We start from the raw sequence: 15,637 nt of genomic DNA on the forward strand, positions 1-15,637 counted from the left end.
GTGAGACATGATGGATTCCTCTTTAAACTTTCTCTTTTCATAAGCCTTATAGCTAAGGTGAAAGAAAAATACTATTCCCTCATTTTGGTCTGTAGTCTAAAAAATAGATCTACCATCCTCCTTCCTCCTCACTGGCCTCCTTACACATATATACTATCCCTCCCTCTGCAAACACACCACAAAACACACCACACACACACACACACACACACACACACACACACACACACATCATAAGGAGAGCTTAACACTAAAGTCGCCGGGCACTGGTGGCTCACACCTGTAATCCTAGCTACTCAGGAGGCTGAGATCTGAGGATAGCAGTTCAAAGCCAGCTGGGGCAGGAAAGTCCATGAGACTCTTATCTCCAATAAACCACTCGAAAACCGGAAGTGGCGCTGTGGCTCAAGCGGTAGAGCGCTTGCCTTGAGCTGAAGAGCGCAGGGACAGTGCCCAGGCCCAGCCCAGAGTTCAAGCCTCACTACTGACAAAAAAAAAAAAAAAAAAAAAAAGAACACTAAAGTCCTTGTTAGAATGGCCAAACACTGGTAGCTCATACTGTAATCCTAGATATGCAAGAGGCTGAGACCTGGAGGATCACTGTTTGAAGCCAACGCAGGCAGAAAAATCTACAAGATTCCATCTCCAATTAACATGCTATCTTGCATGGCTTATATAGTAGAGGGCCAGCTGTGAGCAAGAAGGCTGAGTGAGAGCTCCAGGTCTTGAGTTCAAGCTCTGGTACCAACACACACTACACACTATGTACACTACACACATGACACACACATACACACACACATTCTCATTAGAATGTCCTCATCCTCCCTTTATTTGATGGACAGAATCAAGAGGTAGAACTTCTCAAGCCTTCAGAAGACCATCTGGGATCCCCATTAAAAGCCCATTTTCTGGTGTCACCCTGAGAGTTCTGAGTCAGCAGGTATGGGCACTTTAAGAAGCAGGTAGATGACACAGCTTGGAGAGCCTCATCTGAAGAGACACTGTGTGAGAGGGACCCTGTGTGAGCAGGCCATCAGGACACCCCTCCCAACAGGGCTGGGGTGGGGAATTTGCTTTCTCCTTCCCTAATATTTAAATAACAACCCCCTTTCCTCTCAGGTTGTGTTTTGGTTGTGCTGAGTGTTGACTTCTCTCTGACATACTGTGTTTATCAATGGTTAAAGACAAATGACTATCAAAAAAGGAAATTCTTTCAAGGGTTTCTCCTTTGGCACAGGGAAAGGTCAACACCAGACTTAAGGCCCTGGATTTTGAAGGTCATTTTTCCCGGTCTGTGTTCTGGGAAACGGAAATTGACAGATAGCTTTGACTCAAGAATGCCACATACAGTCACATGCAGTTCCTGAGTGCTATCATTGGAATGTTTGTGTCCTCTCTGGAGTTTGTGCTGGAATAATCCCAAAATAACAGTGTTAACAGGTAAGCTTTCCAGCAGTAATTAGGCTAATCTGTCTCTAGTTTCAGATCATAGGTATGTTCTTCAAGGGATGTTTGTGGAGAGAGCCTGGCATGGGATTTGGCACAGAGAGGAACAGCTCGATCATGATGGATGGAGAGAAAGGAAATGAATTTTCACATAAGGGGGTCAGAGTCTGTGCTCTCCCAGGACTCCTCCAGCTCTGCCGGAATGTCATGAATTCTTGACTGATTCACCGACTCTGTCAGTGCTGTGGCAGACAGTGTGGTGAGGAGGGGAGTAGGCAGGAGGAAGAGCAATTGCCAGGAAATGGCCATGAGATTTGTGCACCATAGATGTCAGAGCCATGAAGTAAGAATTGGCAGAGCTTTATGGAAGGTTCCTATGAACCCATGAAACCTTAAGCAATGTCTGGGAGCCCCAAACTGTAGAAGATGGCAAGTTACCTCAACTTTGAAATCCCCCAGATGCTCTTGCATTCATAGGCATTTTTAAAGGGATATTTTAATTAAAAAAATGAGCTATCATCTTGAAATCGGAGTGAATTAACGACATTTTCAATAGGAGAATAGGGGTTGGAGATGTGGCTCAGTTGGTACAGCGCCAGCCAATGAGTGAAAGCATCAGGTATGGAGTTGGAGTCCCGATCTCCAACCTAAAAAAAGAAAAGAAAAGGAAAAAAAAAAGAAATAAGGAATCAATAGGAAAAGGTCTGGGATGTTTTGCCAGTTCAGCCATGTGCCCAAGGATACAGTGTACCTTGCATAAGAAGTTCAGGAATGAGCTGGGGGAAGGGTAACAGACACAGTAGAGACCCTGCTTCCAATCCCTTCTCTTCACTTTTATTTGTTTTTGGCCTGAGTTTGGGACTCAAACTTGCTGATGCTTATTCTCATTGACAAGCACCCTACTACCTGAGCCACATCTCCAAACCCCCTTCTCTTCACTTTAACTGGAGTAACTGAGATGCCACCATGAAGTGAACTCTGTCATGAGAGAGAGAAGGGCCTTCAGCTGCAGACCTCAGCTGGATCCTGAGGGGCTGGTGCTGTGGATTCATTTTGCATCCCTCTTCTTTGGTTTTCCCTGCTGTGTTTCTTCCACCTACACATCAGCCGGGCCAGCACTCCAAGAGTCAACTATGAACCCTCCCTGTCTCCATTCCCACATCTAATCAGTCTCCAGAATTGCAGGATGTGTTCCTGTTGTCTTCCTGTCCATTCTCTCTGGCAGATCCCAGAGACGAGGCCTGCTAGAAATCACTCTCCCACGTCCTCCCCCTTCCAGTTGCAGTCAGCTTGCAAATGGGTGATAGTTACCTCACCTACTGCCCTCTAGGAGAGAGGGAAGCCAAATGTGCCTAGTCCTGGAAGAGTAGGGGTTGGAGAGCCATGCCATGGTTTTCAGGGGTATGGGAAGAAACTAATTAGGATATGTCAAGATGAGAAATGGTCTATCTGTCCATTACCTGGATGGATGCTTGTTGGGAATCCTGGAGCTCAGGGCCTGGCCACCAGCCAAGCCTTTCCCCAACCTATGCAGTCTTTAATAGATTCTCACTTAGGTGGGAGGCTAGGGATTAGGCCAGCTCTGGAGAAGCTCAGAGTGGGATGCAAAGTGCTTAATTACAGGAAGATGGAGGCTCTCAAGTGCCTGGCAGGAAAGGCTGTACATGTTTAAGGTTGTCTGCTCTAGGACACAGATCCTTCTTGCAGTTTTGAAGTAGCATGACTTTGGTTCAAGATCCTTTAGTCCAGAGAAGTGATACAGAGGGAATAGGATCTCATGTTTTCTTTCCAGTCAAAGTTAACATAGAATCTCAGACCTAAAAAAGAGACCCTAAAGTCCTTTTTTTTTTTTTTTTTTTTAAACCAGGGCTGAGAACCGAACCCACGGCCTTGCGCGGGCCAGGCGGGCGCCCTTCCGCTGGGCTAAACCCCCAGCCCCTCCTAAAGTCCTTTTATTGCAGCATTTCCATTCTTCATGGAATGCTACACAAAACTAGTTGCTTTCTGGCTTCCCATTGGTCTTTAGAAAGCTTTCCTTGGACTCCACTGTTATTGTAGGGCACTGCGTGGTGGAGGTGGAGCATGCGCCTTTGCTTCCTAAGGCTGCTCCACACTTCCCCATCCGCTCCATCAGAGTGAACCAGGCCAAGGCCACATCCTCCATGAAGCCTCCTCTGTGTCCTCTAGGCTGATTCCCACTCCTCTCTCCACAGCTATCACTATAGGTGTTTTAAGAGCAGTGATCTGCTGAATCATTCTTTCTCCCTCAGAAGGAAGGAAGGAAGGAAGGGAGGTGAGAAGGATTGGAGAGAGGAAGGACAGAAGGAGGGAGGAAAGGAGAAAGGGAAGAAGGAAAAGGAGAGGCTCTGTTTACTTTACACAGCCACCATCCCTGTATGACCCTGTTAGAGGTCCTGTTTTTTCAAAGCCTTTTTCTATCCTGATCTTACTGGCTTCTTATAACAGCCCTGACTTGGTTTGGGATAGAGACCCACACTCCGATAGCCAAATAGGGAAGCTGAGGTCCTGAAAGAAGAAGTGACCTGCCCAAGGTCACCTCAGAACTCTTGTGGGAGACCAGAACCAGTCTCCTTCCTTTCTTCCTGTCATCCCCTTCCTCAGTCCCTCCCACCTGCCTCCTTTTCTCTGATGGCTGCTGGAGCTCAGTAGGGAGGGAGTGGCAGTGGAGCATGTGCAGGCCTCTCCCTGCAGGCATGCTGGGAGGGGATGGGGCTCACAGAAGACTCCAAAGGGGAACTGGCATGGAGATATCTCCTTTGAACCTCCTGCTTCTAATGTGGGTTCCATCTAGCGTCCAAAGTGCTCCTGCTGTAATGGGTGCCAGTACCACGGCAGACATTCAATAATCATCTACAGAAATTGAATTTGAATTTACTGAGTGACCTTGAACAGCCTTCACAGCTCTCCTGGGCCTCATTTCTCCCTGACAGCCTATTTGAGGGGCAAAATATTTTCCCTGTGGCCCTACCATCTTTCCTGGGTAATTCATCATGTTTGTTAAAATGCTGAGTTGCCTGGTAAAAAGCTGGGTGCTGGTGGCTGACACCTGTAATCCTAGCTACTCAGGAGGCTGAGATCTGAGGATTGTGGTTTGAAGCTGGCAGAAAAGTCTGAGATTTTTAAATGTCCAATGGACCATCAAAAATCTGAAAGTGGAGGAATGGCTTAAGTAGTAGAGAGACAGCCTTGAGTAAAGTTAAGGAACAGCTCTTAGGCCCTGGAGTACTAGAACAATGAGAAAAAAAAAAAAAAGAGGGCATTTCTCAGCCCTCACAAGCTGTAAGCAATGACTCATGAGCTGTTTTGGCTTTCCATTGTGTTAACCAGGGCTCTGAGGTGTGTAGGAACTAGGCCTCGGGCTTTTCTCACTCTCTGGGAGGAGCTTCTGTGTCTGAGCTGGGCCACCAAGGTGTTGTTACTTTCCCCTGCCATCCCAAGTTGAGTCTTTTTTGTTGGTCGTGGGCTTGGACTCTGGGCCTGGGCGCTGTCCCTGAGTAATTCAGCTCAAGTAATGCTCTACCACTTGAGCCACAGTTCCACTTCTGGTTTTCTGGTAGTTAATTGGAGATAAGAGTCTCACAGACTTGCCTACCCAGGCTGGCTTTGAACCACAGTCCTCAGATCTCAGCTTCTTGAGTAGCTAGGAGTACAGGCATGAGCCACCAGCGCCTGGCTGAAGTTGACTTTTGCAAGGTCCTTGCCAACTCAAGTCTTGGTTCCTGCAAGGTTAGAAACCAGAAGCCAGTACTCTAGGACTGCCTCATTTCCATTCGATGTTGTTCACGTCCTGTTCATTTTGCTCAAGGCCAGCACTTTACTATTTGAGCCACTGCACCATTTACAGCTTTGTCTGTTTTCTTAAGAGTTCTAGCAACAGGGCTGGGAAGGTGGCTCAGTGGTAGAGTGCTTGCCTTGCATGCCTGAGGCCCTGGATTCCTCAGCACCACATAAGCAAAATGAAAAAAGCCGGAAGTGGCGCTATGGCTCAAGTGGTAGAGCGCTAGCCTTGAGCTGAAGAGCTGAGGGACAGCACCCAGGCCCAGAGTTCAGACCCCACGACTGGACCAAAAAAAAAAAAGGAGTTCTAGCAACAGACTTGTTTTGTTTTGGTTTGTTGGGTTTTGTTTTTGTTTTTTTTTTGCCAGTCCTGGGGCTTGAACTCAGGGCCTGGGCTCTACCCTCTGTGTTCAAGGCTAGCCCTCTACCACTTGAGCCACAGAGCCACTACTGACCTTTTCTGAAGTTTATTGGCAAGAAGAGTCTCACAGACTTTCCTGGGCCTGAGCTGGTTTTGAACCTCGATCCTCAGATCTCAGCCTCCTGAGTAGCTAAGATTACAGGTGTAAGCCATCAGCACCCTACTCAGACTTGTTTTTAAAACCTAGAGTCTGGGGCTGGGAAGGTGGCTCAGTAGTAGAGTGCTAGCCTTGCATGCATGAGGCCCTGGGTTCGATTTCTCAGCACCATACAAGCAGAAAAAAGCCAGAAGTGGCTCAAGTGGTAGAGCACTAGCCTTGAGCTGAAGAGCTGAGGGACAGTGCCCAGACCCAGAGGTCAGGCCCACCACTGGACCCAAAAAAATAAAATAAAATAAAACATAGAGTCTGCCACCTTCAGCCTGGGAACTGAAACAAAGTTTTTGATCTCTCTCTTGTTTTCTCAAGTGGAGAACATCTTTACAATATAGAATGAAATAAGTCTATATAGTTAATGTGTAAATCTCAATGCTGGTACTTACTAGACTTCGATCAGCAAGTATTCTGTTATTGTTTCTGTGTGCTTATATGTTTGTTATTCCAAAATAGAAACAAGTCTCAATATTTCTCCTATTCTGGCTACCACCATCATCATCTTAGTCTTTGGTCAAGCAATTTCCTGGCCAGCCAAACCCACTCTGTGATCACAGCCATAGGGTCTTTGTTCAGTAAACTTATCCCTCCTTCCTCTACCTATAGGCCTCTAACTGGCCTCCCTTGAATTGAGCAGCACTCATACCCCACATTCAGGCTTCTCAGGTGGCCCCTGCCCTAAGTTCTGGCCACAAACCTTTTCTTCTCTTTTTATCTTTTCTCTTTCCTTCCCTTTCTCTCATTCTTTACAAGGTTTGAATTCAGGGCTGCATGCTTGCTTAGCTGGTTTGCTCAAATGATGCTCTACTGAGTCATCCCTCCAGTCTGGCTTTTAGCTGGTTATTTTGGAGATGGAGTCTCATACACTTTTCTGCCTGGGCTGGCTTTGAACTGAAATTCTTCAGATCTCAGCCTCCTTAGCTAGGATTACATGTGAGCCACTAGGGCTTTCCCTTGGGGCCTTGCATTCTCCCTCCTCCCCCAGCTGTGACAGTACTGGGGTTTGTGCCCTGGGCCTTGCACGTACCAGGCAGCCACTGGAGCCACATCACCAACCATTCCTGCAAACACATGGTCTCTTCACTGCAGCCCCCAACACAGCTTTTCCCTCCTCCAGGTCTTGGCCTTTGAGGTTCCCTCTCCAGAAAATGTCTCCCCAAATCCCTGTGCCCACCTAAGTGCTTCCCTTCATACCTGAGAATGGTGTGAACAGAATCACCACCTCACCTCCTCTGCCCCTTTTGCCCGCCTCATCGCCTGTACCCTGGCGTGATGACAGAGGCAGCCATGGCTTCTCATCCACCTTCTTCCCCATAGACAGACCTTCAGGAGAACAGAGATCTTGCTTATAGTCACCGTTCTTATCCCACTACCTGTCCCAGGGTCTGAACACAGGAGACACTCAAAATAATTTTTTTAAGTTGGGTGTGTCAGGCATGGTGGTGAGTGACTGTAATTCCAGATAAGCAAGAGGCATAGTTAGGGGAATAACCGTGTGAGGTTAGCATTGGTAAAAATGTTAATATCCTAATTGAAAAATAACTAAAACAAAGAAAGGTTTTGGCTCAAATGACAGAGCTCTGCCTTGAACCATTAAGTCCCCAAATTAAAATGTACTCATTACCTTACATGCAACTATAACCCCTCTGTACAGTATCTTTACAATTATACATATGTACACACACACACACATATATATATATACATATATGTATATGTATATATATATATATATCAAAACCTACAGGGAAAAGTGGTTCTCTTAGAGGGATCCATGTGCAGGTAATGGGGACTCGAATGAGTCTGTGGACTTTCAAAGGTGTGCTTCTGCATTTGCCTCTGTGCGTTTCATTCCTTTTTCTCATTAACATTGCTTTAATGCATCTCAAAATTTTGTGATAGATATTTGGCCATGTTTCTATTGAAAAGTACTGATTTTTAAAAACTACTAACTTAAAACTGCTACACACACAAAAAAAAGGCCCACAAAACATTTTCCTTTCCTTCTGAAGGCTTTAGGATGCATTGTTATCATTATCCAGTCTTTCACTATTAAACTTAAATGTCCAATTAATACAAACATTTTTGAGACTTTTCTTCCACCACTGGTTAAGCTGAAGCTACAGGGGTTAGGGATAATAATAATCACTCGGCCTTCTGAGCTTTCTAGGCAGACTTGGTGACCTTGCCAGCTCCAGCAGACTTCTTGTCCACAGCTTTGATGCCACACATAGCAACTGTCTCCTATCACAAACAGCAAGATGACCCAGAGGAGTATAGTCAGAGAAGCTCTCCACATACGCAAGGCTTGCTGGAACCATATGAACCATGACAGCATCAGTAGACTTCAGGAATTTAAGACTAGCTTCCAGCTTCTTACCAGATCTGCGTTCAAGCTTCTCTTTCCACTCAGTAAACTTGCAAGCAATTTAAGCTGAGTGACAATCCAGGACAGAGGCTTAGTTAGCACTGATTTGGCCTGGATGGTTCAGGAAGGTCACCTGAGCAGTGAAGCTTCCTTGGGTGAATCATTCTTGCCGTCACCAGCAACGCTGCCACGGCAAACATCTTTGCTGACACATTCTTAACATTGACTCCCACATGGTCCCTGGGAAGAGCTTCACTCAAAGCTTCGTGATGCATTTGCACAGACTTCATTTCAGTTGTGACACTGACGGGAGCTAAAGGTGACCACCATGCCAGGTTTGAGAACACCAGTCTTCACTCAGCCCATAGGGATAGTACTGATACCACCAATATTGTAGGCAGCCTGAAGGGGCAGATGGCAAAGGCTTGATAGGGGTCAGTTGGTGGCAGGATACAATCCAAAGCGTCAAGCAGGGTGGTTCCACACTGTCACCTTTATGGGTGATTTTTTCCATCCCAAGTGCCTATTGGCAGTTGGCTTTAGCATATTGTCACCATTCCAACCAGAAACTGGCACAATTGCTACTTTCAGGGTTGTGGCCAATTTCTTAATGTAGGTGCTGACTTCCTTAATGAGTTCCTCATCTCTCTTCTGGCCCAATGGAATCTATTTTGTTAATTCCAACAATGATCTGTTTCATATCCAGTATGTAAGCCAGAAGGCCATGCTCATAGGTCTGCCCATTCTTGGGAGATACCAGCTTCAAATTCACCAACACCAGAAGCAACCAAGACAGCATAGTCAGCCTGGGATATACCTGTAATCATGTTCTTGATGAAATCTCTGTGTCCTGGGGCATCAAGGATGGTCACATAATGCTTGCTGGTCTCAAATTTCAACAGGGAGATGTTCAATAGAGATACCACGCTCACACTCAGCCTTCTGTTTATCGAAGACCCAGGCATACTTAGAGAAGCCTTTTCCTATCTCAGCAGCCTCCTTCTCGAACTTCTCAATGGCTCTTTTTTTTATTTTATTTTTTTTGTGAACATACTGTACAGAGGAGTTACAATTACATGGGCAGGATAATGCGTACATTTCTTATCAAGCATTGCAGCCTCCTCCTTTGTTTACCCTTCACATCCCTTCCCAGCCTCCCCCCCCTCCACACCAACGTTGTAAAGCTTGTTTTCGACATGACAACTTGTACTTCTCATTATTGCAACAGGTCCACCTGTATCCTTAAACGACTTGTTTTTCCCCATCTCCTCCACAAGTTATACTGACATCAAATATAGTGAAAGCAGGGGTTATACTGTGGGGGAGGGACATACAAAGCAACAAAGAGATAATCTTATAAATGCGTTAGAAACAAACATTTGTAGATCAGATGTCTAGGAGTGGTGGATTTGCCAGGATCAATGTATGTTATGACAACAATGTTGAAATGGGTCTTTTCCTTTTTCCATTTTGGTCTGAACTCAGTGGTGGTTTTCAGGGTACCTGTGTTCTGATTTCAAGCCCATTGCAAGAAAAGCTGCCTCTGTGCTTTTCTTATGGGGATCTTCCCCCAGCCCTTACCCTCACTTCCTCTCCTACTGCCCACAGAAGGGAGGAAGAAAATAAGCACCTGGGCCACCAAGAACAGGCCAGGCTGGCTGAAAACAGCACCCTCTGGTGGGGTACAAATTCCATGGGGCAAGTCAGAGATCTGGATTCCCAAGCTACTGCGCTACCTGCAACTGTTTGTTTTTTCCAGGCCTGGGACTTGAACTCAAGACCTGGGTGTTGTCGTCGAGCTTTTTTGCTCAAGACTAGTGCTCTATCACTTGAGCCATAGCTCCATTCTTGGCTTTTGGTGGTTAGTTGTAGATAAGAGTTTCACAGACTTTCCTGCCTGGGCTGGCAGGAAAGAACCTTGATCCCTTAGATCCTGTAGCTAGGATTACAGGTTTGAACCACTGATGATGGGCCACAACTGGATTCTTGCATGTTTCCTTAGTCCGATGGAAATCTACATCTGAACACTACCTATGGTGGCTTGCTACCTTGTATTGCCACAGTCTGGACCACACCCCAGAGCTGGCTAAGGAATCTCTCCCAAATACATGTCTTTGAAGTGTTTGTGGGAGGGATCCCACCCACTGAGACTAAGCTCATATCCTGTACTCCCTGCTCCTTTGAGTCACTCTCAGAATCCCATCGCCTTTGTCACAGAGTTCTATTATTCTTGTACCTTTCACTCTTCTAGAGAAAGGGCTTCCTACCAAAATCAGTTAGCTCCCTGCCAAGTCTAAGCAGACTCTTGTGCAAGGTCTGCCAGACATGTAATGGTCTTGGCCTACCCTCCCTGCTTCTTTCCCCCTCTTTTTTTCTTTTTCCTTTCCTCTGCTTTACTTCCTTCTTCTCCCTCCTTCCCCCCTCCCACCTTTTCCACCCCAGGCACTCAGAACCAGGAGAAGAGGACCTGAGACACTGAGTTCAGGTCCCAGAGGAATGAGCTGGCGCCGGACTGCCCTGCTTTTCTCATAGGAAGGTGGCAAAGAGCAAGTGAAGTATGACATGCCTAGGGCAAAGCCTTGCCCACACCCACATATACAGTGAAATCATCTGGATCTGCTTGTTTTTAAGACCTGAGGTCTACCTCCTTCCTCAATGTTTTAGAATTATCTAATGTTGAAGTTAAAGTCTAGAACATTTAGGGGGAAAAGAAGGAGATTCTGAGTCTTTCTGGGGCGTAGTGATCCACACTGCAGACCGCTGGGGAAGGCAGCAAGTTTTGGAGGTGAACTGGTCCCTTCAGACCTGTGAAGCTGAGGCTGGGGGAGGTGGGAGGCAGGACAAAGAGTCAGAGGAGGAGCTCAGGTGGGCTGGGGCAGGAAGCTAGCAAGACACAGGTGTACTATGGGTGCTTACACCTGCTGCCCATGGGAAAACGAGGCAATTGCTGCAAGTCTTGATAGCTGAATTCTGCCACCAACTTGCTGTGCAGCCTTGGGCAGGTTACTTAACCTCTCTGGATCTCTTGTTCACCAGTGACTGACCCATTTATTAATTCACACAGAAGAGAATTATTTACGTGCCTGGGGTGGTTGGGAATGTTTCCCAGAGGGGGTGGCTGAGACAGGCAGGCTGAGTGAGAGCTAACCAGGCCATGGTGGAAGCAGTGGCATGAGGACAGGGAAGTCTTTGTCACTGTAGGCAACACTCCTCCCTTGAGAACAGAGGTCTGAGTAGACTCCCTCTTGAGAGGCCTCAGCACCCACCATGTTCCAGTCCCGTCCCTAGCCCTACCCTCCAGCCTCCTGTGTCTGCAACAGATGTTGGATTTTACTATAGAGCAGGACCGGTGGAGGGAATTACAGCCTGTGTCTGTGTCTGGTGGGTGGGTAGGGAATAGGATTTCAGGCTTGTGTTAAGCAGGATTTTGCCTACAGCCTAGGGAAGTGCCAAGAAGTTCCACGTGTCCCTGGATCCCCTGGGAAGGCCACTGACTTCTGGATTTCCTTCTCTTTCTCTCCTCCAAGTCCAGTGGCCTCACCTGCCTCCAGGCTGCCCTGGACTTGTCTCCCGCCACCCTCTGTACCCCTCAAGGGAGCCCTAAATCTGGAGGAAAGCTCCTTGAGGGGAAGGAAGGGGATGGCATCTGAGAACAGTGAGTTCAAGTCCTTGTTCTCCCAGACCCCAGCCAAGGTGGGGGAGAAGAGGCCAGGGAAAGAGGGGGGAGGACACTGATCGAGTGAAGGGAGGGGCCACCTATGGGTGGCCATGAGACAAAAATGTCTGGAGCTCCTAGGCAGAATGGCTGCTCAGACCCTTAAAACGCCGGCATGATGCTGGCGTCCTCTAGGAGCCTTCTCTCCATCTTCAGCTGCCCATGCTCCCCTTAGCAAGGAGGAGGGAATGTGGCAGCAGGCTGGCGGGTGGGGGTGGTGCCGCTAGAGGCTGTGAGCCCCAAGTGGGGCTTTGGTGTGGTGGTGTACTTCTCTAATCCCAGCACTCAAGAGGCTTAGGTAGAAGACTGATAAGTTCAAGGCCAATTTAAGCTATATTGCGGGACCCTGCCATAAACAAACAATCCTATGTCTGGGGCTGGCACAGGCCTGGTTCTGAATTGTCCTTCATTGGAAGTACTTTTCTCTTAGCTGGGTGCAGCTGGCTCATACCTCTAATCCTAGCTACCCAGGAGGCTGAGATCTGAGAATGATGGTTCAAAGCCAGCCTGGAAGGCCAAATCTTTGAGACTATCTCCAACTAGCCTAAACCAAAACTAGAGGAAGTAGAGGAGTGGCTCATGTGATAAGAGTAACAGCCATGAGTGGAAAAAAGCCAAATGAGAGAAAGGTGGCTCCAGTGATAAGAATACTAGCCGCGAGTGGAAAAAGCCAAATGAGAGAGAGAGAGTACAAGGTTCTGAGTTCAAGCCCCAGTACTGGCAAAAAACAGAAATAAAGGACATTGTCATAATCAAAGTCACAGATCCAGTCCAGATTCAAGATGACTGTGAAGACAGGGGTTTCCTGAGTTTACTAGTGTCAAAGGGCATCACACTGGCTGGAAGAGAAGACAGCACAGGAAGGGGACTTTATCTTTTAACGACATTCTTCTGGGCCTCACAATCTTGCCCCTAGCATCAGAGGCTTAACAGCTATGCTATCTTAAAAACAGTTTTTAGGCTGGGCACAGGAGGCTCACGTCTGTCATCCTAGCTATTCAAGAGGCTAAGATCTAAGGATTGTGATCGAAAGAGCAAGAATGTCTGTGAGACTCTTATTCCCAGTTAACTACGAAAATCTGGAAGTGGAGCTGTGATTCAAGTGGTAGAACACAAGGCTTGAGAAAAAAGCTTGGGGACAGTGCCTAGACCCTGAGTTCAAGCCCCAGGACCAGCACAATAAAACAAAACAAAAAACAAAACCCCAAAACCAGTTTTTGGGATACAGCACATTGTAAGAGTAGGCAGGGTCCTAGACACCATCTCTCCACCTCCCTGTACACTCTTGACATCCTGAGCTCTGACTATATATGAGGGATGTGACTAATTGTCATAGCTTGAGTCAATAAGCAATCATGGCATTCCAGGCTATGGACAAGACTGTTGAGAGAGAATGTAGAGGTGAAAGTCTTCCTCAGTCTCCCATCCCAGCAGGACAGCTAATTTTTCTCCATACCTCCATCTTGTCTAGACCAGATAGTAGCAGACAGACCTCAGGCAAGAAGTCTGAGTACATTGCTGAAACAAAATATTGGGCTTTAAAGAAACTGAGTTAGTTGGGTGGTTTGAAATGCCCTGGGGCAGAAGATAGAATATCTCACACAAGTTCCTAAGCAGTATGGCTTCTGTGATCTTCCCCTAGGAACTCACAGCCCCTGAGGAGCTACTGAGGAGCTGCTCAGCAGCAGGCTTATATGCAAGAGAAAGAACTTTCAAAATGAAGATGAACCGAGTGCTGGTGGCTCACATTTACAATCCTCGCTATTCAAGAGGCTGAGATTTGAGGATCATGGTTTGAAGGCAGCCTGGGCAGAAAAGTCCATGATATTCAATTATTCACCAAAAAGCCGGAACTGGAGGTGGAAGCTGTGACTCGTGGTAGAGTGCCAAGCTTAAGTGGAAAAAGTGTATTGGGTTCAAGCCCCAGTACCAGCACAAGAGATATAGAGAGAGGGAGGAAAGGAGGAGGGAGGGAGGGAGGAGGGAGAAAGGGAGGGGGGGGGAGTGGGAAGATAAGTGATATTTCACTCTACTCTGAGTACCATTTTGGGCACCAATGTACCTATTCTCCATAGCATGAGGGAATATGAGGCTAAAAGAAAGGTTGATGGCTTCCACCAGGACCAGGTTGTAAGTGGCCATGCCAGGTTTTGAGTCCAGCTGGCTTCCCTTGAGTCTGGACCAGTTATGCTCTGTAAGGCATCTGGAATCAGTGTCTTCACCCAGTCAGAGAGCCTGGCTTTCTTCATCCCAGCAAAGAGCAGATGCCTCTGTTTATCACTTCACTTAGGACATCCCAGTTACTTAGGGAGCTGAGATTGGGAAGATTTTTTTTTAAAAAGACCTTATCTCAACCAATAGCTGGGCTACATTTCATTGCAGCTACAGTGTGAAGCATAAATAGGAAGATCACCGTCTAAGCAAGACCCTATCTCAAAGCAAAAGAGATGGCAGTATGGTTCAAGCAGTAGAGTGCCCTCCTGGCAAAGTGTGAAACTTTCATACCTCACTGACAACAATCTCTTCTCTCTCTCTCTCTCTCTCTCTCTCTCTCACACACACACACAGTTCCTAGACTGACACTTCTGTTCTTCAATTTCTCTTTTTCTGTATCTTATATCCCGTATTTAATAATTACATACATGTAATTATACATACACATGTATACACCAAGAAATACAACTGTGCTTGTATGCCCAATTTAGAACATCTTGACTAATGAGTATGCAACATTAAATGATAAATAGCTTTGAGAATTAAAAGAACACAGGAAGAATCTCCTTAGCCCAACCAACACAAGTCCTCATAAATACCATGACTAGTATTTAAATAAGCATAATAAAACAAAAAGAAGCACAGGGCATGTGACTTAACTGCAAGGGTATTAGCTTTGCTGGAAATAGAGCCCTGGACTGACATTAGATGCTGATGTATACAGGGGTTATAATGAAATTTGCTACCTGAGACCCCAGGTAATGCTGTGCAATGGACATGTCACCCTTGCTCCCTCCCACCCCATGTGGATATCAGTTATTGGTAGAAGCTTCATTAATACGGTAAGTACTGTCAGCAGACATTTTCGTCCTGTGAATGCTAGCCAGCAGGAAGCACTGAACAATGATGAGCCACGCCGCATGTGCCTACTATGTGCTTTGATGGACTTTTAGGTATGAATAGACTTTAGCTCTTGTAGAAGCAGGGGACAGCTTCTGCCTCCTACATCTAGGCATTGCTCTTCAGAAAAACATTCTATGAGTGAGTTTGGTGGCCTTTGGTGGTGGTATCTGCTTCTAGCCTGTTCTCTCCATCTTTTTTTTTTTTTTTGTACCAGTCCTAGGGCTTGAATTCAGGGCCTGGGCACTATTTTTTCCTCAAGGCTAGTGCTCTACCTCTTGTGCCACAGCTCCTCTTCTGGCTTTTAAAGTTTATTGAAGAGTTTCATGGACTTTTCCTGCCCAAGTTGGCTTTGAATGGCCATCCTCACATCTCAGCCTTCTGAGTAGCTAGCATTGCAGGTATGAACCACTGCCTTAAAATTCTTCTTTTAAACAAGGGACCATACATATTCATTTCACACAGGCTTCCACAAATTAAGTAGCCAATTCTGAAGCACAACTACTCCTAAGTCTTTCTTGGTCTTTCATCTATGAAAGAGCCAGGAGGGTGAAGGACTATGACTCTGACCCTTGGCCTTTTCTGTTCTGTGTTCTGGAATCATAGTATGGCAGATATTTA

At 46.5% G+C, this 15,637-nt stretch overlaps 1 long non-coding RNA gene and 1 pseudogene across 1 annotated transcript; both read right to left on the reverse strand.

Moving 5' to 3' along the window:
- Positions 1-1,927: 1,927 nt before the first annotated feature.
- Positions 1,928-7,158, reverse strand: LOC122116349. The gene is made up of 2 exons (XR_006148950.1): positions 7,014-7,158; positions 1,928-2,096 (listed from the first exon to the last, which is right to left on the reverse strand). It is a non-coding gene; the product is annotated as an uncharacterized LOC122116349 (long non-coding RNA).
- Positions 7,159-7,964: 806 nt separating this feature from the next.
- Positions 7,965-13,364, reverse strand: LOC122113653 (annotated as a pseudogene).
- Positions 13,365-15,637: the final 2,273 nt, after the last annotated feature.

Source organism: Dipodomys spectabilis, unplaced genomic scaffold (genome assembly GCF_019054845.1).
Source record: "Dipodomys spectabilis isolate Male_0828 unplaced genomic scaffold, ASM1905484v1 ptg000003l, whole genome shotgun sequence".
Taxonomy (NCBI): Eukaryota; Metazoa; Chordata; class Mammalia; order Rodentia; family Heteromyidae; genus Dipodomys; species Dipodomys spectabilis.